This window comes from Trichosurus vulpecula, chromosome 1 (genome assembly GCF_011100635.1).
Source record: "Trichosurus vulpecula isolate mTriVul1 chromosome 1, mTriVul1.pri, whole genome shotgun sequence".
In the NCBI taxonomy this organism is placed as follows: Eukaryota; Metazoa; Chordata; class Mammalia; order Diprotodontia; family Phalangeridae; genus Trichosurus; species Trichosurus vulpecula.
In genome coordinates this window covers 31,138,432-31,161,560 of record NC_050573.1, presented here as the reverse complement: position 1 = coordinate 31,161,560, position 23,129 = coordinate 31,138,432, and the positions used below count along the sequence as shown (strand labels likewise).

Sequence of the window (23,129 nt, the reverse complement as noted above, 5' to 3'; positions counted from 1 at the left end):
GCACCTTCACCACCCCCTCTCAGAGCCCTCAAGAGGCCCTTGAAAAGAAATTGAGCCTTCAAGAGCGACGAAGGCTAAAGGAGGAGAAAAAGCTTGCGTGAGCTCCCCACCAAGTCCCTCCAAAAACCTATAAAAATGGCTCTGAACAAATTCTAGAACTTCAGAACCCACAAAATAGCAGAGGGAAGCAGGGCTCCAGCCAAAGACAGCTTGGATTGTTGCTGGGTGAGGTCTATATCAGAGGGAGCTGGGAGCCAAGGGGAGCACAGCCCAGCTGGGCAGAGGCAGGACCAACCAGACCAGTAGGGGAAGAACAGGCCCTAGCACCCTGAATCAGTGAGCTCTGGCAGTTACCAGACTTCTCAAACCACAAACACCAAAGAGGACAGAGAAGGTTACTGGGAAAAGCTGTGGGGAGGGAAAGGAGTTCCCAGTGGGGAGAGAGGTGGGGCAGGCACAGGGCAGTTTTACAAATCCATGAGATGCATGAGTGGAAGAGTCAGCCTCATCCCTACCTAGAATGGGAACAATCAGCTCCCCTCAAAAATATGGTTATGTTAGGAAACTAAATTCCACCTCAATTTTCTCAGCTTTCTTTGAGCCATATATGACAGGATGTTTTCCTATGTACGGTAATTTGGAAATACATCTGACTAAATTCATACCATCTGATTCATAGTGAATTTGATTCCAGGCTACGGAGAACTCTGTGTCCAAAATTTCTACCACCACACACCCACCAACACATAACACATAACTCACAATTGCAACCAATTCACACACTTCCTCCCCATCATCCTGCCAGGCAGTGGACACCACCTGTCAGTTGCACTGCTCCAGTTGTGCTTCCAGTTGGGGAATCCCCTGTGCCATCTCCCATCTTCACAGCTGGTATGCCCCCTGTAAGAGGATTGGGACATGCAGCTTGGATGAGATAATATAATGCCTCTTTTAGCCAACACTCCCTTTTTAAAAAAAAAATCAAAAACTAAATTTGTAATTGATTTTAATCACCTTTGAAGTCTAATGGAAATGGCAAAATAGTTGAATATCAGGGTACCTTGTATAATGCTACACAGCTGCAGCACATTACAGACCAGAAAGGGAGTAGAACGGTGAACTTGAACTCTAGTGAGCCTCCTACAGTATGGCTTCTTGCAAAGCCAATTTTAATCTAACTTTATATACTTGATAAAGTTAAAGTCACTTGTTGCTGTACTGGGTTACTTCCCAGTAGTGAAAACATGAAGTTCTCTGTAAAGAGTAAATTTCCTTTGAGAAATCAGTACTTACTTGTACTGAAAAAATCAGTTTTAAATAATCCAGTATAATGTCAAGTCAGAACTCCCTTTTCCTTTGGTAATACTCTCTAGTGATACATGGTGCTGTTGTCAGACTTTCTTATTTTAACTGGCATCATCATTCCTTCGACTTTAAAGTTGTTTTGGACAGGTTGGCCTTGCTGAATTTTGTGCGTTTTTTTGATTGTTTCGTTTTGATCCTTGGTGGGGACAGAAAGGGAAATGAAACTAGACCTTGGAAAGAAATGTAGGTTTGCATCTATTTACAAATTCCTGCACATTGTGATGTATTTTTAAAGTGTAAATACAACATCATACTGTGAATTCCGTTTTGGCTACAGTTGAGATGCCCTCAGTCAGTTACCTACCCAAATAAAATAATTTCTCAAAAAAATAAAAACAAATTTGTTCCATGCAATTAAATTTGTGATGTTATTAATATCAGTAGGTTTCCATTCCATTTTGGTTACAAATGTGATGGCCTCAGTCAGTTACATACTCAAAGAAAATCATTTCTGGAGAAAAAAAGAGTTTTATTCCATGAATTTAAATTCATGATGTTATTTATATTAGTATAGTGTTTCTAAATTTTATTCTAGTGTGACATTTGGTAAACTGCTTTTAGCCATAGTTTGCTTACTTTTATTTATCATTCCTTCCTCTTGAGGTAGATATCATCTTCCTTCATATATACTTTATAGTCTATCTGAGTACTTGTAGCACTCAGAATAACTTATTTCTTCACAATTATTCTTTGAAGAAGATTGTAATATATCTGTACATATATAACCTACATATGTAACATATACATATATACATACATATAGACATCTCCAAAAATGGAAAAAAAAAGAAAACAGTGTGCCAAAAGGAAATTCCTTAGAAAGCTCCTTACAGCATGGGATAAGGGAGAGCTCCCCAATGTGCCAGGGGTGGCAAAAGCAACATCAAGAGCTAAAGGTCAAGTTTGTAATATTGATCTAAAACACTGATTCAGCTTGGGAATCATTGTAGCTCCTGTATGGATCTTGGAATTATCAGAAATTGAAAGATTTAAGGCTCATTATAACAGAGAAAATCCCCAAATGACCATGCCACTTAAATAGATTCATCTGATGGCATCAACTCAGCCTTTCCCCCAATTCCTTCTCGGCTCCCTTACCCTGCTTCCCCTCTTCTTGCCCACTCCTTTGACCTGCCACCCCTTTGATGTAGCCTCCAGATTCCCAGCCTACATTAGCTTCTTCTTCTCTAGTTCCCTTGTTTGCCTAAGTTCCTTCTCCCTTGTGGAAAAACCAGCTTCCTACCTAGCTAGAAAGGGAAAGTTTACAAATCAGAGAGATTCAGAGGTGCAAAAACTAGATTCACACCTAGCTACAATGAGACAGTTTATGAATCCCAGATTCACATGTGGAATCAAGAAAGGAGAGGTCAAGGTGGCTCAAATGGGAGTTTGTCTTTTGTCAGGTGTTTGACTTGGTGAAGAAAATAGAGTATAATAATGAGGTCTTACTCAGTCTGCATTGTAGACACAGGGAGATGCGGTGATTTCCTTTCCAGTTACAGGCCTGTGTTCCTGTTGAAACCTGGAAGAGGACTTGGGCTGGGGAAAAAGGGGAGAAGAGAGCTAATTTCTTTTGACCCTGTGCAGGATAATTAGGTCCTTTGACCCAATTTGCATTTCTAGGCAACTGTATTACACATTACCCTTTTATTGGCCCCCAGGAAAGGGCCTCCTCCTGGGGCCTGCATGGCCCTGAGATCAGGACCAGATTGAAGAGACAGCTCAGTGGGCTGCTCTAATCCCTTAGAGTCCTTGCTAATGAAAAAGAGAAATAGACATGGACATCAATTATAACATTCGGTAACACTGTAGCTAATCTCGTGGAAGGAGAACACATAAGAACCATCTGAAGTGTCCCTTTCATAGGGTTCACACCTGTCTCCCCAGAAATATAATAGAACAGTCTTTCCTTCATCTTTCTTATCATTCAGAAACATCATGGCTTTGGCTAGTGGAACTCCTTCAGGATTTCTCCTGTTTCATTGAGGAAAATTAGTGTAGATACTGTATCATTACATTATCAACATTAATTTATAATATTCTGTTCTGATTTCAAAAGGCATCTTGCTCTGCTAGCTTCCAGAGAAACCCTTCCTGACCCACTCTAGCTGAGAAATACCATCCCATTGCAGCCCCTCTCAAGGTCTGGGCTTTCCCCCTGTCCACAGAAGCCAACCTGAGTTAGTCCACACTATTAGCAGTCACCGGCACATCTTTGCTCTCTTCATCAATGTTTGGGGTGACTTAGCTTCCAAAGGAGAGACTTGGCCAGAGAAATCCCCAATGGAATGGTTTCCCTGAGCCCAGAAGGCTAGAGGGTCCTTGAGATCAGGTGAATCCTCTTCACCCACCAGAGGAAGATGTGAATTCTTAGCCCACCTCCTCCTTAAATATCCACTAATCAGGATTGATGTTCCCTTGTCCAGGGAGGTCCCAGCAATTTGCTTTCAGACAGGCAGACCTGGATATAAAGTAGACTAAGAGAAACTCTCCTTGATCCCCTGGCATTCTTGGTCACCAGGAAAGAGAGACCACTTGAACTCAGTTTCTTGGTTGAGTCGTGGCAGCCCCGGGAAGCTTGAGAGTGATCGCCTAGGGATTGGAGCCAGCTCTGAAGGGGTCAAGGGCCAATCCACCCGAACATGGCAGCCACCACCACAGCCGGAAAGCAGCAGATGCCCAAAGTGGCCAGGGTGAACAACAAAGCTCCTGCTGAAGTGCAGATCATAGCAGAGCAGGTTTTAAGGGAATCTAAAGAAAGAGAGCTTGAGGTTCTGCCCCCACTTTTGCAACAGAAGATCAGTGATGGAGAAGAATTCAGTGATTACATGCTGAGGAAAAGAAAAACTTTTGAGGACAATATAAGGGGAATCCAACGGGGATTAGTAACTGGATTAAATACGCCCAATTGGAACAGAGGCTCAAGAAATTCAAAGAGTGCTTTCCACATACGAGCCTGCCTTAGATATGGACTGCCAAAATATCACCCTCTGGCTGAAATATGCAGAAATGGAAATGAAGAATCGACAAGTCAACCATGCCTGAAATATCTGGGATTGGGCCATCATAAATCTCCCCCGGGTCAGCCAGTTCTGGCACAAATACACGTATATGGAGGAGATGTTGGCAAACGTTGTTGGAGGCCTGCAAGTGTTTGAACTCTAGATGCAATGGCAGCCTGAGGAGCGACCATGGCACTCCTATATCAGTTTTGAGCTGCGATATATAGAGGTGGATCGGGCACGAAGCATTTACCAAAGATTTGTCCTCATGTACCCAGATGTGAAGAACGGGATAAAATATGGTTAGCTTTGAAGAAAAACATGTCTACTTGGTTCATGCCAGGGAAGTCTACAAAAGAGCTGTGGACTCCTTTGGAGAGGAGCACATGGACAAACATCTCCACCTGGACTTCGCCAAACTTGAAGAAAATCAGAAAGAATTGGAACGGGCACGAGTGATCTACAAATATGCTCTGGTCAGGATTTCGAAGCATGCAGCCCAAGAACTCTTTCAAAGTTACACAGTGTTTGAAAAGAAATTTGGGGAGAGGCGAGGTATTGAAGACATCACTGTGAGCAGATGGAGATTCCAGTATAAGGAGGAGGTGAAGGCCAATCCCCGAAATTACGATGCCTGGTTTGAGTATTTGCGATTAGTGCAGGGGCATGGGGAGGGACCAGACACGGTGAGAGTGGTGTATGGAAGGGCAATCGCCAATGCGCCACAAATGCAAGAGAAGAAGCACTGGAAACGCTATATATACCTCTGGATCACCTACAGACTTTATGAAGAGTTGGAGGCAAAGGATCCAGACAGGACCAGACAGGTCTATCAAGCTTGTCTGACACTGATTCCTCACCAAAAGTTTACGTTTGCTAAAATGTGGTACTGTATGCCCAGTTTGAAATCAGACAGAAAAATCTACCATCTGCCAGAAGAGTTTTGGGAACCTCCATTGGCAAGTCTCCTAAAAGGAAATTGTTTCAAGGCTACATTGAATTGGAGCTTCAGTTTTGAGAATTTCACCAGTGCTGGAAACTTTAAGAAAAGTTCCTGGAATTTGCCCCAGACAATTGCACAACATGGATTAAATTTGTCGAGTTAGAGACAATTCTTGGAGATGCGGAGAGAGCCCGGGTGATCTGTGAGTTAGCTATTGGCCAGCCACACTTAGACATGCCAGAGGTGCTTTCGAAATGCTAAGTTGATTTTGAAAGCGGGCAAAACGAATTTGAAAAGACAAGAGGTCTTTACAGGAGATTGTTGCAACAAACACAACATGTGAAGGTATGGATCAGTTTTGCCCAATTTGAGCTGTCTGCAGGCAATGAAGAAAGGTACAGTCGATGCAGACAGATTTACGAAGAAGCCAACCAAACGATGAGAAACAGTGAAGAGAAGGAAGAAAGACTCACGCTATTAGAATCCTGGTGAAACCTCGAAGATAAATTTGGAACCGAATGTCAAAAGGAGAGAGTGGACAAACTCGTGCCAGAGAAAGTGAAGAAGAGAAGAAAGGTGCAGGTAGAAGATGGGTCTGATGCTAGCTGGGATGATGTGGCAAACCAGCCCAACCTCAAACTGCTGGCCATGGCCAAACTTTGGAAGAGACAGCAGCAAGAAGAGGCTGCTTCAGAGCAATTCTAACAGGAAGACATGGATGTTATGGAATCCTGACTTTTTCCATGTTGTTGTATTGTGGCTGTTTTTATAATGTTCTCCCCTACAGTCATTGTGATTTAGGAAACTTTTGTGTATTATAATTATTTTTGTAATCAGTGGTGAATCTTGCACCTTTGTTATGCTATACCTTTAAAATATTGTTGAGGTATAATTGAGGAATTTATAAATAAAGGGCATAATATTTCTTTGTTACAAAAATGACTTTTGTGTTTTGGAAACATTTAAGTTCTTTTCAAAATTCAGAATTTTTTAAATATCAGAAAAAGAAAGTTTATACATCAGCGAGTCTCATCCCTAGCTAGAATGGGACCAATCAGCTCTTATGTTAAATAAGTAAGTTCCACCTTAATTTTTCAGTGATATTTGAGCATTGTGTGATAAGATCCTTTCCTATGAAAGGTAATTTGGAAATACATCTGACTAAATTCATACTTTCTCATTTGTAATGAATTTGGTTCCAGGCTCCCTCATGCCTGTGAAAAATGTATACACCAACCCTCCCCCCTCACCACCAGCACATAGCCACAATTTTCCACCTTCCTGATTGCCACCAATTGAAGCTCTTCCTCCCCTTCATCCTCCCACCCTTGGATGCCACCTGTCAGTTGCCCTCCTCCAGTATATCCCCCAAACTGTGCCCTCTGGTGGGCAATCCCCTGTGCCACCTCCCATCTTCACAGCTGGCATGCCTCCTGTAAGAGGACTGGGACATGAAGATTACATGAGATAAAATAAAGCCTCTTCTCCCCAATACTCCCCTTTTTTTAAAAAATCAAAAACTAAATGTTTGATTGATTTTTAATCACTTTTGATTTCTAATGTAAATGGCAATGTATTTGACTATCAGAGTACCTTGTATAATGCTCCCCAGCTGCAGTACATTACAGACCAGAAAAGGAGTGGAATGGTGAACTTGAACTCTAGAGGTCCTCCTACAGTATGGCTTCTTGCAAAGCAAATGAACACTTTTAGTCTACCTTTATACACTTGATGACATTAAAGTCACTTGTTGCTGCACTGGATTACTTCCTAGTAGTGAACATGTGAAGTTCTTCATAAAGAGGAAATTTTCCTTGAGAAATCAGTGTTTAATTTACTGAAAAGAATCAGTTTTTCATAAATCAATATTATCTAAAATCAGAACTCCATTTTCCCTTAGTAATACTCTCTAGTGATACAGGGTGCTGTAGTCAGACTTTCTTGTTTTAACTGAAAATTTTTTTTTATGAAGAAAGGCTTTTATTTTTTGTTTTTAAGAAGATAGAATTTCTTTTTTTTAATTTTCTTTTTTTAATTTGTTTATTTTTAGTTTACCACACACGGTTCTACATAGTTTTGAGTTCCAGATTTTCTCCCCTCCCTCCCCCCTCCCTCCCCAAGATGGCATGGAATCTCATATAACTATCATGTATAACTTCGCATTGAATTAATTTATGCACTAGTCAAGTTGTGAAGAAGAATTATGACCAATGGAATGAATCATGAGAAAGAAGAAACAGAACCAAAAAAAAAAAAAAACAACCCAGAAACAAAAACAAAGGAGAAGCAAAAAAGGCGAGCATGTAGTGCGTCTCGATCTGTATTCAAACTTCACAGTTCTTCCTCTCAACCTTAGGTTGCTGAAAAGAGTGCAGTATGTCAGGGTTGGTCCTCATGGCATCCATATATCTGTGGCTGTGCACAACGTTCTCCTGGCTCTGCTCCGCTCTCTCAACATTACGTCGTGTAGGTTTTTCCAGGTTGTTACGAAGTCTACATCATCCCCATTTCTTATGGCACAATAGTATTCCATCACCTTCATATACCACAGCTTGTTCAGCCATTCCCCAATTGATGGGCATCCCTTTGATTTCCAATTCTTGGCTACCACAAAAAGAGCTGCTATAAATATCCTTGTACATATGGGTCCTTTTCCCGCTTGTGTGATTTCTTTGGGATACAGCCCTAGAAGTGGTATTGCTGGGTCTAAAGGTATGAACATATCTATATCCCTTTGGGCATAGTTCCAAACTGCTCTCCAAAATGGCTGGATCAGCTCACAACTCCACCAGCAATGCAACAATGTTCCAATTTCCCCACATCCTTTCCAGCATTTATCATTTTCCTGTTTTGTTATTTTAGCCAATCTGACATGATATATGTGGTATCTAAGAGTTGTTTTGATTTGCATTTCTCTAATCAGTAGTGATTTAGAGCATTTTTTCATATGCCTATAGATAGCTTTAATTTCTTCCTCTGAAAACTGCCTGTTCGTATCCTTTGACCATTTCTCAATTGGGGAATGGCTTGTATTCCTATATATTTGGCTCAGTTCCCTGTACACAAGTAGGAGAAATCAACAAGTTTAGCAATCTACTCTTTGATAAACCCAAAGAGGCCAGCTTCTGGGCTAATAATTCACTATTTAACTGAAATTTTAAAGTTGTTTTGGACAGGTTGGTCTTGCTGAATTTTCTGCCTTTTTTTGTTTTGCTTTGTTTTTTTGTTGGGTGGAGACAAGTAAAGGAACCTAGACCATGAAAAGAAATGTACGTTTGCAAATATTAACAAATTCTTGTACATACATATATATTTTGATGTGGAAATGCAACATCCTATTGTGAATTCCATTTTGGTTACAAATGAGATACCCTCAGTCACATACCTACCCAAATAAAATCATTTCTGGAAAAAAAAATTTCCTGCATTTAAATTCATGATTTTTTTTGTACAAAAACATTTCAATTTGGGGGGCAGAGCCAAGATGGTGTCTGGTAAGCAGGGACTAGTGTGAGCTCCATACCGAGTCCCTCCAAAACCTATAAAAATGGCTCTGAACCAATTCTAGAATGGCAGAACCCACAAAACAGCAGAGGGAAGCAGGGCTCCAGCCCAGGACAGCCTGGATGGTCTCTGGGTGAGGTCTATCCCACACAGAGCTGGGAGCTGGGAGCTGGGAACGGAGTGGAGCAGAACCCAGCCTGAGCGGCTCCACACCAGAAGCCGGGCAGAGGGTGCCCTAGCACGCTGAATCAGTGAGCTGCGGTAGTTACCAGACTCCTCAACCCACAAACACCAAAGAGTGCTGAGAAGGTTAGTGGGAAAAGCTATGGGAGTGGAAGGAATTCGAGGTTCAGCTTCCAGCCCCGGGGGCAGCAGAGGTGGGGCAGCCAAGGCTGTTGTTACTTCCGATCCCAGGCCCACCTAGTGGGAGGAATTAAGTGGTGAATCAGAGCAGGAGTGCACAGCCTGCTGAAGATCTAAGCCCAGTTCAGGTTGGGGGTTGGGGAAGGAGCAGTGCTGGTGTGGCAGAGCTGGCACCTCCCCCCCAAACGTGGAACATAGAACTCTCTAGTCTACAAGCAGTCATACCCCAGTGAAAAACTCAAAGGTCAAGTTAGTTGGCTGGGAATATGGCCAGGCAGCGAAAACGCCCAGAGATTCAGTCTCAGACTTTGGATTCTTTCTTTGCTGACAAAGAAGACCAAAACATACAGCTTAAAGAAGTCAATAAAGTGCAAGAGGCTACACCAAAAGCCTTCAAGAAAAACATGAACTGGTCCCAGGCCATGGAAGAGCTCAAAAAGGATTTGGAAAAGCAAATTAGAGAAGTAGAAGAAAAAGTGGGAAGAGAAATGAGCAGGATGCGAGAAAACCATGAAAAACAAATCAATGACTTGCTAAAGGAGACCCAAAAAAATACTGAAAAATACACTAAAGAAAACAACACCTTAAAAATCAGACTAACTCAAATGGCAAAAGAGCTCCAAAAAGCCAATGAGGAGAAGAATGCCTTGAAAGGCAGAATTAGCCAAATGGAAAAGGAGGTCCAAAAGACCATTGAAGAAAATACTACTTTAAAAATTAGATTGGAGCAAGTGGAAGCTAGTGATTTTATGAGAAATCAAGATATTATCAAACAGAACCAAAGGAATGAAAGAATGGAAGATAATGTGAAATATCTCATTGGAAAAACCACTGACCTGGAAAATAGATCCAGGAGAGATAATTTAAAAATTATTGGACTACCTGAAAGCCATGATCAAAAAAAGAGCCTAGATATCATCTTTCAAGAAATTATCAAGGAGAACTGCCCTGATATTCTAGAGCCACAGGGCAAAATAGAAATTGAAAGAATCCACATCGATCGCCTCCTCAAATAGATCCCAAAAAGAAATCTCCCAGGAATATTGTCGCCAAATTCCAGAGCTCCCAGATCAAGGAGAAAATACTGCAAGCAGCCAGAAAGAAACAATTTGAGTATTGTGGAAACCCAATCAGAATAACCCAAGATCTGGCAGTTTCTACATTAAGAGATCGAAGGCCTTGGAATATGATATTTCGGAGGTCAGTGGAGCTAGGATCAAAACCTAGAATCACCTACCCAGCAAAATTGAGTATCATGCTCCAAGGCAAAATATGGATTTTCAATAAAATGGAGGACTTTCAAGCTTTCTCAGTGAAAAGACCAGAACTGAATAGAAAATTTAACTTTCAAACACAAGAATCAAGAGAAGCATGAAAAGGTAATCAAGAAAAAGAACAAGAAAAAGAAATTGCAAGGGACTTACTAAAGGTGAACTGTTTTGTTGACACTCCTACATGGAAAGATGACAAATATGATTCATGAGACCTCAGTACTAGGGTAGCTGAAGGGAATGTGCATACATATATGTTTATGTATATATATGGGTGAATGTGTATGTATGTATATATCTGTGTGTATATATATATATGTATATATATATGTGTGTGTATGTGTATATATATATATATATATATATATATATATACATATATATGGAGAGAGAGAGAGCGGACACAGGGTGAGTTGAAGATGAAGGGAAGATATCTAAAAGAAATAAAATCAAATTAAGGGATGAGAGAGGAACATACTTAGAGAGGGAGATAAGGAGAGATAGAATGGGGTGGATTATCTCACATAAAGGTGGGAAGAGGAAGCAGTTCTGTGGGAGGAGGGGAGAGGGAAGGTGAGGGGGGAATGAGTGAACATTGCTCTCATCAGATTTGGCCTAAGGAGGTAATACCATACATACCCAATTGGGAATCTTACCCCACAGGAAAGAAGAGGGAAGAAGATAAAAAAATTGGGGGGGATGATGGAGGAGAGGGCTGATGGGGGTGGAGGTAGTCAAAAACAAACACTTTTGAAAGGGGACAGGGTCAAGGGAGAAAATTTAATAAAGGGGGATGGGTTGGGAAGGAGCAAAATATAGTAAGTCTTTCACAACATGAGTATTGTGGAAAGGTTATACATAATGATACACATGTGGCCTATGTTGAATTGCTTGACTTCTTAGGGAGGGTGGGTGGGAAGGCAAGAGGGGAGAGAATTTGGAACTCAAAGTTTTAAAAACAGATGTTCAAAAACAAAAAAAGATGTTTTTACATGCAACTAGAAAATAAGATACACAGGCAATGGGGCATAGAAATTTATCTTGCCCTACAAGAAAGGAAGGGAAAAGGAGATGGGAGGGGAGTGGGGTGACAAAGGGGAGGGCTGACTGGGGAACAGGGCAACCAGAATATATGCCATCTTGGAGTGGGGGGAGGGTAGAAATGAGGAGAAAATTTGTAATTCAAAGTCTTGTGAAAATCAATGCTGAAAACTAAATATGTTAAATAAATAAAAAAAAGAAAAGAGAAAATAAAAAAATAAAAACATTTCAATTTGACATAATCAAAATTATCCATTTTGCATTTTGTAATGCTCTCTATCTCTTGTTGGGTAATGAATTCTTTACTTTTCCATAAATCTGTTAAGTAAACTATTCCTTGCTTTCCCAAATTACTTATAGTATCAGCTTTTACTCCTAAATCATGAACCCATTTTGACTTTATTTTGGTATATGGTGTAAGATATTGGTGTATGCCCAGTTTCTGCCCTACCATTTTCCAATTTTCCCAACAGTTTTTGTGAAATAGTGAATTATTAGCCCAGAAGCTGGCCTCTTTGGGTTTATCAAAGAGTAGATTGCTAAACTTGTTGATTTCTCCTACTTGTGTACCTATCCTATTCCACTGATCCACACCCCTGTTTCTTAACCAGTACCAGGCAGTTTTGATGACTGCTGCTCTGTAGTACAGTTTAATATCTGGTATGGCTAGGCCACCTTCTCTAGCATTTCTTTTCATTAATACCCTAGATATTCTAGACCTCTTGTTTTTCCAGATGAATTTTGTTATTATTTTGTCCAGCTCAGTAAAATAATTTTTTGGTAGTTCGATTGGTATGGCACTGAATAGATAGATTAATTTAGGTAAAATTGTCATGTTTATTATATTAGCTCAGCCTAACCATGAGCAACTAATATTTTTTCCATTTATTTAGATCTGATTTTATTCACATGAAAAGTGTGTCATAGTTATGTTCATATAGGCCCTGGGTTTGTCTTGGCAAATAGACTCCTAAATATTTTATAGTGCCTACAGTAACTTTGAATGGAATTTCTCTTTCTATCTCTTGCTGTTGGGCTTTGTCAGTAATGTATAGGAATGCTGAGGATTTATGTGGGTTTTTGTACCAAAAAAGCCAATGCAACAAAAATTAGGAGGGAAGCGGAAAATTGGGAGAAAATCTCTGTAACTAGTATCTCTGATAAATGCCTCATTTCTAAAATATACAGGGAGCTGAGCCAAATATATAGGAATACAAGCCATTCCCCAATTGAGAAATGGTCAAAGGATATGAACAGGCAGTTTTCAGAGGAAGAAATTAAAGCTATCTATAGGCATATGAAAAAATGCTCTAAATCACTACTAATTAGAGAAATGCAAATCAAAACAACTCTTAGATACCACGTATCTCCTGTCAGATTGGCTAAAATAACAAAACAAGAAAATGATAAATGCTGGAAAGGATGTGGGGAAATTGGAACATTGTTACATTGCTGGTGGAGTTGTGAGCTGATCCAGCCATTTTGGAGAGCAATTTGGAACTATGCCCAAAGGGCTATAAAAATGTTCATACCCTTTGACCCAGCGATACCACTTCTAGGGTTGTATCCCAAAGAAATCACACAAGCGGGAAAAGGAACCATTTGTACAAGGATATTTATAGCGGCTCTCCTTGTGGTAGCCAAGAATTGGAAATCAAAGGGATGCCTATCAATTGGGGAATGGCTGAGCAAGCTGTGGTATATTAAGGTAATGGAATACTATTGTGCCATAAGAAATGGGGATGATACGGACTTCGTAACAACCTAGAAAAACCTACACGACATAATGCTGAGTGAGCGGAGCAGAGCCAGGAGAACATTGTACACAACCACAGATATATGGATGCCGTGAGGACCAACCCTGACAGACTTCACTCTTCTCAGCAACACAAGGTGCAAGGACAACTCCAGGGGACTCACGATGGACAATGCTATCTTCATCCAGAGAAAGAACTGTGAAGTTTGAGTACAGATCGAGGTGCACCACATGCTCGCCTTTTTTTCTTCTCTTTTATTTTTGTTTTTGGGTTTTTTTTTTTTGGTTCTGTTTCTTCTTTCTCATGATTCATTCCATTGGTCATAATTCTTCTCCACAACTTGACTAGTGTATAAATTAATTCAATACATCAAATCAATTCAATCATACATGGTAGTTATATGAGATTCCATGCCGTCTTGGGGAGGAAGGGGGGAGGGAGGGGGGAGGGAAGGGAGAAAATCTGGAACTCAAAATTATGTAGAACTGTGTGTGGTAAACTCAAAATAAATGAATAAATTTTTAAAAAAATAAAAAAATAAATTCATGATGTTATGAATATTAGTATAATATTTCTACCTCTAAAGGGAAACAGGCAACATCAGTGGTTCCCTGGGCCAGAAGGGGACCTGGGAGGCAACCTCTCCTTCCCTCTTCCTAACCCAATAGCACTCCTGAGGACAGAGGTTAGAGCCACAGATGTGGGAGGAAAAGCCTAGGGGAAATGGGGATGGCCAGATTTTGCCTTGAGTGGATTAGCCTGGCTCTGGATTGTGCTGGAGGAGTGAATGCCCTCAGATTGTATTGTATTCAGAGCCCAGGCAGGAGTGGTGAGAGCTTAAAATGGAGCCATGGAGCTGTATGTGGGAACTGCCTGGGTTCAGACTCTGGTGTGGTGAAAGCAAAATTAGAGAACTGCCTCTATTGGAATTCAGGCAGAAGCCAGGAGTAGCCAGCTCCTGGGGGAGGAGGAGGAGCCCCAGAGATTGGGAATCAGCCTTGGGGCAAGAAAAAAAAACTTTGCAGCAAGGTATTGAGTGTGATTTCCTGCTTTGTCCCTCTGGGATGGTTTGGGACCGTGCATGGGGAGGGTGGAGATATCTATGTTGGATGGGGGAAAGTGCTGTGGGCCTCCAAAGACTTACCCTGTTGGCTTTGTTGGCCAGCTGACCCTCAGGACTTGGAAGCAGGGGCTGGAGTGATGTGGGGAGAAGGACACACCCCCAAGAAGGACTTTATTTGGACATTTTTTTGCATTGAGGAAGGAGGAAGCTTGCTCACTCCCCTGAGATTTTGACTCCCAAAGAATGATGTTATGTTATGGTACGTATATGTACCTTTGTGCTTGATTAAGGCCATGTGGCCACTCTGGTAAAGAGTTGTTTGGTATTTTGCAAATGTGAAGTTCGTGATGTTTTTATTTTGTGGGAATTATGTTATACTTTCTTAAGAAATGTTAATGCCTATGCAGATACAAGTTGCCTATGTGATGAACATGAAAGATATTGGGGACAAAGTACTGTTAATGGGATTTGAAGATCTTCCCTGCCCATTAATAGGCCTCACATGGAGTCCTTGAAGGGAAGCTTGATTAGGGGAGGCTTGTTTGTAGGAAGGCTCACACCTTTTGCTAATTTTTAAATTAGGCACTGGGTTGTGAAGGTTGTGATGCCCTTGGGCTCTGAGAAGTGTTTGTATACTATGAGGTCAGCATTTTGCTTTGGGACTCACTCATTGGAAGAGTGTTCCCTGTCATTTGGCCATACAAGACTCTGGGTAGCCATTCAGGAGCCCCCTCACTTTGAAAACCCAGATGTTGATGCTTCCCTTTCTGTTAACTATGTATGTATTGCCTTGGTTAGACAGTTGGATGTTTCTATTGATTTATGCTAATTTCTCAGACAGTTAGAAGCCCTGTCTGTTGATCTGTGCTATTTTCTCTGCTTATACTTTCTGTTTCTATTTTCTCTGAAGTTCAGGGTGCTGACTTTTCCCCTGAACTAACTGAATGATATATATGCTTAATTAATGTAAGATTGTTTACCCCATTGAAGTTGCTTTTCTTTAGAAAGCAGATAAAAAATCTGTGCTAGCAGTCCTCCTGTGTGCTGCTGCAAGTAGCATTGTATTAAAATGTACCTTTAAGAATGAGTTAAGTTACAACAATAAATTCTGTCTTGAAGCTGTGCCACATATGTGAGATTTTATATATTGCTATCAGCAGTTACCAAACTAAGATTTGATTTGGTCAAAATATGTCCTGAAATTGGATCAGAATGTGATGTTTAAAGCTGCTCCCCTATTAGGAGAATCATGGCAGATTAGAGCTTAAAAGGAGGGATTGGCATTTTCAGTTTTTGCCTGTGTATCAGCTGAAAAACCTTAGGCCTTGGGAAGGGCTTGAAATAATTAGTTCTTGTAAAGAATAATACTGGAAAATGGAAATTGTCACTAAGACATTCTATATTATATCATTTGGGAAAATAGATGTAATTGACTAAATTCTGGTTTCATTTTAAGTCAGACAATTGTGATTAGGCAAACTTTGATTTTCCTGCTTTATAGATTTAATAGTAAAAATGTGATTTAAATATCTTTTTTTCTTTTTAAAAAAGCGGCTTTCACAATACAGAGTAAGATTTTTACCACTCCTGCTAACAGTTTGAAGTAACTAGGTTTAGAAATAACACTGAGTTCTGAACTCAGACAGCAGACTGACATATAAGCAGAGTGTCAGTATTTTTCTTTTTTAACTTTTTTGTATTTTATCATTATTATTTGATATTTTAGTTTTCCACATTGATTTCCACAAGATTTTGAGTTACAAAATTTTCTCCCCATTTCTACTCTCTCCCCCATTCCAAGATGGCATATATTCTGATTGCCCCATTACCCAGTCAGCCTTCCCTTCTGTCACCCCATTCCCACCATCCCCTTTCCTGTTATTTTCTTGTAGGGCAGGATAGATTTCTATGCCCCATTCCCTATATATCGTGTTTCTCAGTTGCATGCAAAAACAACTTTTTTGAGCATCTACTTTTTAAACTTTGAGTTCCAAATTCTCTCCCCTCTTCCCTTCCCACCCACCCTCCCTAGGAAGGCAAGCAATTCAATATATGTCACACATGTAAAACACTTCCATATGTTGTGAAAGGCTAACTGTATTTCCTTCCATCCTATCCTGTCCCCTTTTATTCAATTTTCTCTCTTGACCCTGTCTCTTTTCAAAAGTGTTTGTTTTTGATTACCTCCTCCCCCTATCTGCCCTCCCTTCTATCATCCCCCCTTTTTATAACCTTCCCCTTACTTTCCTGTGGAGTAAGATACCCACTTGAGTGTGTATGTTATTCCCTCCTAAAGTTGAATCTGATGAGAGTAAGATTCACTCGTTCCCCCTCACCTGCCCCCTCTAACCTTCCAACAGACCTGCTTTTCCTTGCCACTTTTAAGTTAGATAATTTACCCCATTCTATCTCTCCCTTTCTCCCTCTCTCAATATATTCCTCTCTCACCCCTTAAATTTATTTTATTTTTGTAGATATAATCCCTTCATATTCAACTCATCCTGGGCCCTCTGTCTATACATACATACATACATACACATATATATATATACATATATATATGTATATATATATACATACATATATATGTATATGTATATATATATATATATATATATATATATATATATATATATATATATATCCCCTTCAACTACCCTAATATTGAGAAAAGTCTCATGAATTACACACTTCATCTTTCCATGTAGGAATGTAAACAAAACAGTTGAACTTTAGTAAGTCTGTTATGAATTCTCTTTCTTGTTTACCTTTTCATGCTTCTCTTGATTCTTGTATTTGAAAGTCAAATTTTTTTTATTCAGCTCTGGTCTTTTCATTCAGAAAGCTTGAAAGTCCTCTTTTTTATTGAAAATCCCTATTTTGCCTTGGAGCATTATACTCGGTTGTGCTGAGTAGGTGATTCTTGCTTTTAATCGTAGCTCCTTTGACTTCTAGAGTATCATAGCCAAGCCCTTCGATCCCTTTATTTAGAAGCTGCTGGATCTTGTGTTATCCTGATTGTGTTTCCACAATATTCAAATTGTTTCTTTCTGGCTGCTTGCAGTATTTTCTCCTTGACCTGGAAACTGGAATTTGGTGACAATATTCCCAGGAGTTTTCTTTTGGGGATCTTTTTCAAGCAGCAATCAGTGGGTTCTTTTGATTTATATTTCACCCTCTGGTTCTAGAATATCAGGGCAGTTTTGCTTGATAATTTCTTGAAAGATGATGTGTAGGCTCTGTTTTTTGACCGTGAATTTCAGGTAGTCCAGTAATTTAAAAATTATCTCTCCAGGTCAGTGGTTTTTCCAATGAGATATTTCACATTGTCTTCCATTTTTTCATTCCTTGGGTTCTGTTTTATAATGTCTTGATTTCTCATAAAGTCACTAGATTCCACTTGCTCCAATCTAATTTTTAAGGTGGTATTTTCTTCAATGGTCTTTTGGACCTCCATTTCCATTTGGCTAATTCTGCCTTTCAAGGCATTCTTCTCCTCATTGGCTTTTTGAAACTCTTTTGCCACTTGAGTTAGTCTATTATTATAAGGTGTTATTTTCTTCAGTATTTTTGGGGTCTCCTTTAGCAAGTCATTGGCTTGTTTTTCACGGTATTCTCACATCACTCTCATTTCTCTTCCCAATTTTTCCTCTACTTCTCTTACTTGCTTTTCCAAATCCTTTTTGAGATCTTCCTTGGCCTGAGGCCAATTCATATTTTTCTTGAAGGCTTTTGATGTAGGCTCTTTGACTTTGTTGACTTCTTCTGGCTGTATGTTTTGGTCTTCTAAGTCACCAAAAACGGAATCTAGTGTTGGAGTTTGAGTCTGAGTTCATTTTTCCTGCCTGTTCATGTTCCCAGCCAACTATTTGACCCTTGAGCTTTTTGTCAGGGTATGACTGCTTGTAGAGTAGAGAATATTTTGTACCAAACTTTAGGGTCCAAGCATTGCTGTTTTCAGAGCTACTTCTACTCCACCATCACCCCAGGCTCTGTCACAGCAGTGCTCCTCCTCCCCCAAGAACTGATAATCAGGACTTCAATCCAGATCCAAGCAGGGCAGAGCAAGAAAACCTGCCTCTGTGGCCACAGAACTCTCCTTGCACTACTGCTCTGATCCACTGCTAGATTCCTCCCACTATGTGAGCCAGTGACTTGGGAAGCAGCTGATTCAGAAGCTCTGGAAGCATCCAAGGAGATTCCTTTTGCTGCCTCTGGCACCACTGCACCACCTCAGCCACCCCAGGGCTGGTGGCCAGACTACTTTCAACTCCATCCCATAGTTTCCCACTAACCTGCTCTTTGGTGTTTGTGGGTTGAGAAGTCTGATAACTGCCACAGCTCAATGATTCATGCCCCTAAGACCTGTTCTGTCTCAGCTGACTCTCTGGTTGGTCTGTCCTGTTGCCCTGTTGCAGCCCATGCTGGGCTGTGTGCCTTTCGTAGCACATATGATAGACCTTTCCCTGCAACCATCCAGCCTTTCGCGGGCTGGAGACCTGTTTCCCTCTGCTATTTCCTGGGTTCCACAGTTCTAGAGTTTGTTCAGAGCCATTTTTACAGGTGTTTGGAGGGATTTGGGGGAGAGCTTAAGCAAGTCCCTGCTTCTCAGCTGTCATCTTGGCTCCACCCCCCTCTGAAATAAGTGTCAATATTTTTAAGAACTTAAGATCTATCTTCATAATCTGGTTACAGTTCAATGATTTAATTGTAGTGGAAAAGAGAAATTCTAAAGTGAGAGGATCCAATTCCTAACCCTACCCATTATACGACATTTCCCCCAGAATTTCCTGAAACCTTAACCTCTTAACCTCTTGCAAGTAAGGTTAGATAAGCATCTGGTGGTTATGCACACTCATCTTCCAGGATCATTGGCAAGAAGCTTTTGTCTATGGGGGAGAACTTCTAACATAGTGGTTTATGATCCTTAGGACTACATGTTTTGAAGCCAACCCAGTAATAAAAGTTGTGAATTGAAATTGATAAAGCTGTATATGGATTTCTTCATGCTGTTACTGTTCAATTAAGTAAATAAGTAACAAAAATATAGTTAGAAAAATAACTTATCTTGTAATTTTGATACTGTTATGTTATACAGTGAGTTATTAAAGAGTTGTCTAAAAACTTGTAACTATATGGTTCAGTATGTTTCATTTAATTAGGTTTAGAATCATTGTTTCAAAAACTTTGCTGTTTTATCTGATAAAATGTTTAAGAGTTGATGTTTGGACACAGTTATAAGTTTTTTTTTCAGTTCACGTAGTGATATGGTATTAGGCCCTGTAATGCCTAAACCTGAGATCCGAGAGATACACGAGTGAAAGACCTAGCTTCACACCTAGCTGGAAAGGGAAAGTTTACAAATAGAGAGATTCATAAGTTGGAAAAGCTACATTCACACCTAGCTAGAAAGGGAAAGTTTACAAATTAGAGCGATTCAGAAGTGGAAGAGCTAGATTCATATCTAACTAGAAAGGGAAAGTTTACAAATTAGAGAGATTCAGAAGTTGGAAAAGCTAGATTCACACCTAGCTAGAGTGAGACAGTTTATAAGTGACAGATTCACAGGTGGAAGCCAGAAAGGAGAGGTCTAGGTGGCCCACCTGTGATCTAATATTTTGTTAGCTGGGCCCCTCCCAAAAACCGGGCTTTCCCCTGTCAAAAGAAGCTAATCTGAGCTAGTCCACACTACTAGTGGTGACTGAGGCATCCTTGCTCCCTTCATCAAAATTTGGGGTGAGCTGGCTTACAAAGGAGAAACAGCCAGAGAAATCCTGAATGGAATGATTTCCCTTGCCCAGATTGCTAGAGGGTGCTTGAATGTCAGCTTACATCCCTCCCCCCACCAGGAGGAGGTGTGAACTCTTAGCCCACCTCCTCTGTAAATATCCACCAATCAGGGTTGGTTTCTACTTGCCAGGGGTGGTCCCAGTAATTTGCTGTTAGGAAGGCAGATATAAAAGAGCCTGAGATCCTCCTTGCTTCCTTGGCGTCTTTGGTCCCAGAGAGACCACTGACCTCAATTTCTGGATAATTTTCTGGGGACCCCAAAGGGATCGTACTGTAGTTGAAGACACCAAAAAGTTGGTGTCAGTGGTTGAAGTTTGTGGGGTGCTGTGTTGAGTGTCCCAGGGCGTTTCACTGCTTTTTTTTTCTTCTACAGAATGGCCCTATGAAAGAGGGAGCTTGATGAGCTGAAGCCGTGGATTGAGAAGACAGTGAAAAGTGTATTGGGTTTTTCAGAGCCCACAGTGGTCCTGGCAGCATATAATTGTATAGGAGAGGGCATGGTTAAGAAGACAACAGTTGATCACTTGAAGCATTTTCTTAATGATTCTACCCTCCAGTTTATTGACAAACTGTTTGAGGTTGTGGAGCAGGGCCATAGTTCCAAGCATTTCAAGTCTAGAGATGACAGGAGTCGAAAATGGGAGCTGAAGGAGGTGTTTGGTGATGACTCGGAGATATGTAAGGAGTCATCAGGGGTGAATAAGAGGTGTATACCAAGGTGTGATGAGTTGGAAGAGGAGCCAGAGTTAATTCCAGGATCAGCATCTGGGAGCCAAGGAATACTAAGTAAATTACAGGTCAAACAAATGATGGAGGCAGTCACTCAGCAGATTGAGGAAAGGAAAAAACAGCTGAGCTTCATTAGCCCTCCTAGCCCTCAACCAAAGTCTGCTTCCTCCTCCCAATCAGATTGACTGCTAATTGGCAATACTATTCAGCCTTCTCAGGCTGCCACCTTGATGAATGATGCCATTGAAAAGGCACAGAAAGCAGCTGAATTACGAGCCCACCTCCAGGATCAGCTGGGGATGAAACTGGGACACATTGGCAAAGCCAACGGGTTGAGCGATCGTTATTCTATGGGCATTGATCCCCCAAAGGTGGAGCTGAAAAACCAGATAAAGCCTACACCTGTGATCTTGGATGAACAAGGCCGAACAGTAGATGTTACAGGCAAAGAGATTGAGTTGACACACTGAATTCCAATGCTGAAGGCCAACATTAATGCTGCGAAGAAGGGAACAGTTCAAACAGAAGCCACAAAAGAAGCCATTGGAAAAAATGGAATCCAAAACATTTTTTGATCCTCGAATCTCCATTGCACCTTCCCAGCGCCAGAGATGTACCTTTAAATTCCACGACAAGGGCACATTTGAAAAGATTGCCCAGAGATTATGGACAAAGGCTCAGCTAGAGAAGCTGCGGGAAGAGATCTCACAGGCAGCCAAAAAAACTGGCATTCACACTTCAACCAGGCAGGTGCTCAAGGCCCCTAAAGAAGAACTCGAAGAAGGAGAGATTCCTGATATTGAGTGGTGGGACTCCTACATTATCCCCAATGGATTTGACCCTAGTGGGGAAGCTCCCAAGGAAGAGAACTATTTTGGCATCACCAACTTGGTAGAGCATCCAGCACAGGTAAAACCTCCAGTGGACAGTGACAAGCCAGTGATGCTGGAGGTGTACCTCACCAAGAAACAACAGAAGGAACTCAGGAGGCAGACATGGAGGACAGCCCAGAGGGAGCTACAGGAGAAAGTCAGGCTGGGTTTGATGCTGCCTCCTGAACCCAAAGTGAGAATTCCCAACTTGATGAGAGCTTTCAGCACAGAAGCTGTTCAAGACCCCACCAAAATGGAAGCCTACATCAGAGCCCAGATGGCAATGAGACAGAAAGTACATGAAGGAGCAAATGCTGCCCGAAAACTAACAGCAGAAGAGAGAAGGGCCAAGAAAATTAAAAAGCTCAAGGAAGACATTTCACAGGGAGTACACATATCTGTATATAGAGTTCGAAATTTGAGTAACCCAGCCAAGAGGTTCAAGATCGAGGTGAATGCTGGGCAGCTGTACCTTTCAGGGGTGGTGGTGCTTCACAAGGACGTCAATGTGGTGGTGGTAGAAGGGGGCCCCAAGGCACAGAAAAAATTCAAGCATCTTATGCTACACCGCATAAAATGGGATGAACAGATATCTAACCCAAAGGGACATCATGATTCTATGAAAGAAATCAACACATGTGCATTGGTGTGGGAGGGCACAGCCAAAGATCAGTGCTTTGGTGAAATGAAGTTCAAGCAGTGCCCTACAGAGAGCATGGCCAGGGAGTATTTCCAACAGCATGGGGCTGAACATTACTGGGACCTTGCACTGAGTGAGTCCCTGTTGGAGTCCACCAACTAAGAAGACTAGAGTCCCCACCCATTCCACTCCACTGCCTCTGTGTCTCCAACTTCCCTTTCTTCCTCCACCCCACCCTATGTGTGTACTTATTCGTGCACACATGTGTTTGTGTGGGCATATGCCTATGTACATGCAAGCATGTGCATGGGTGAGAGAGAGTTCCAAAAACTGTACCAGGAAGAACTAAAGGAGAATTACCCTGCTCCCTGGTCAGCCTGGTCCTGCCTCCCTTTCTTTTTTTGTGTATGTGATTAAGAATGATTTTTAAACCAATCTCAACTTACACTCTTTCCCCAAGAGGAGGAACTGAGAACTCTTAGTCCACTTCCTCATTAAAATCAGGGTTGCCATTCACTTGTCAAAGGAGGTCCAGTAATTTGGCCTCAGGAAGGCAGACCTGAATCTGAGTTTAAAGCAGCCTGAGTGTACCCTTGGTGTACTGGATCATTCAGAGAGCCCACCAACTTCAAAGTATCCATTATTTGCCGGCCTATATTAATAAATTGATTTTCATATCCGGAACTTTGTCTCTTGGGGTTTTATTTGCTACATATAGTGAGTGACCAGATGCTTAACCTGTGATCCTTGACTCTTCCAAGTTGTCAGCATCCACATAGCAGTAATACT

General features: G+C 41.1%; 2 pseudogenes; both read left to right on the top strand.

Annotated features, from left to right (window-relative positions):
- The first annotated feature begins 4,007 nt into the window (after positions 1–4,007).
- On the top strand, positions 4,008–6,045 carry LOC118834630 (annotated as a pseudogene).
- A 14,428-nt stretch (positions 6,046–20,473) lies between these two features.
- On the top strand, positions 20,474–22,502 carry LOC118834631 (annotated as a pseudogene).
- The last annotated feature ends 627 nt before the right edge of the window (positions 22,503–23,129 follow it).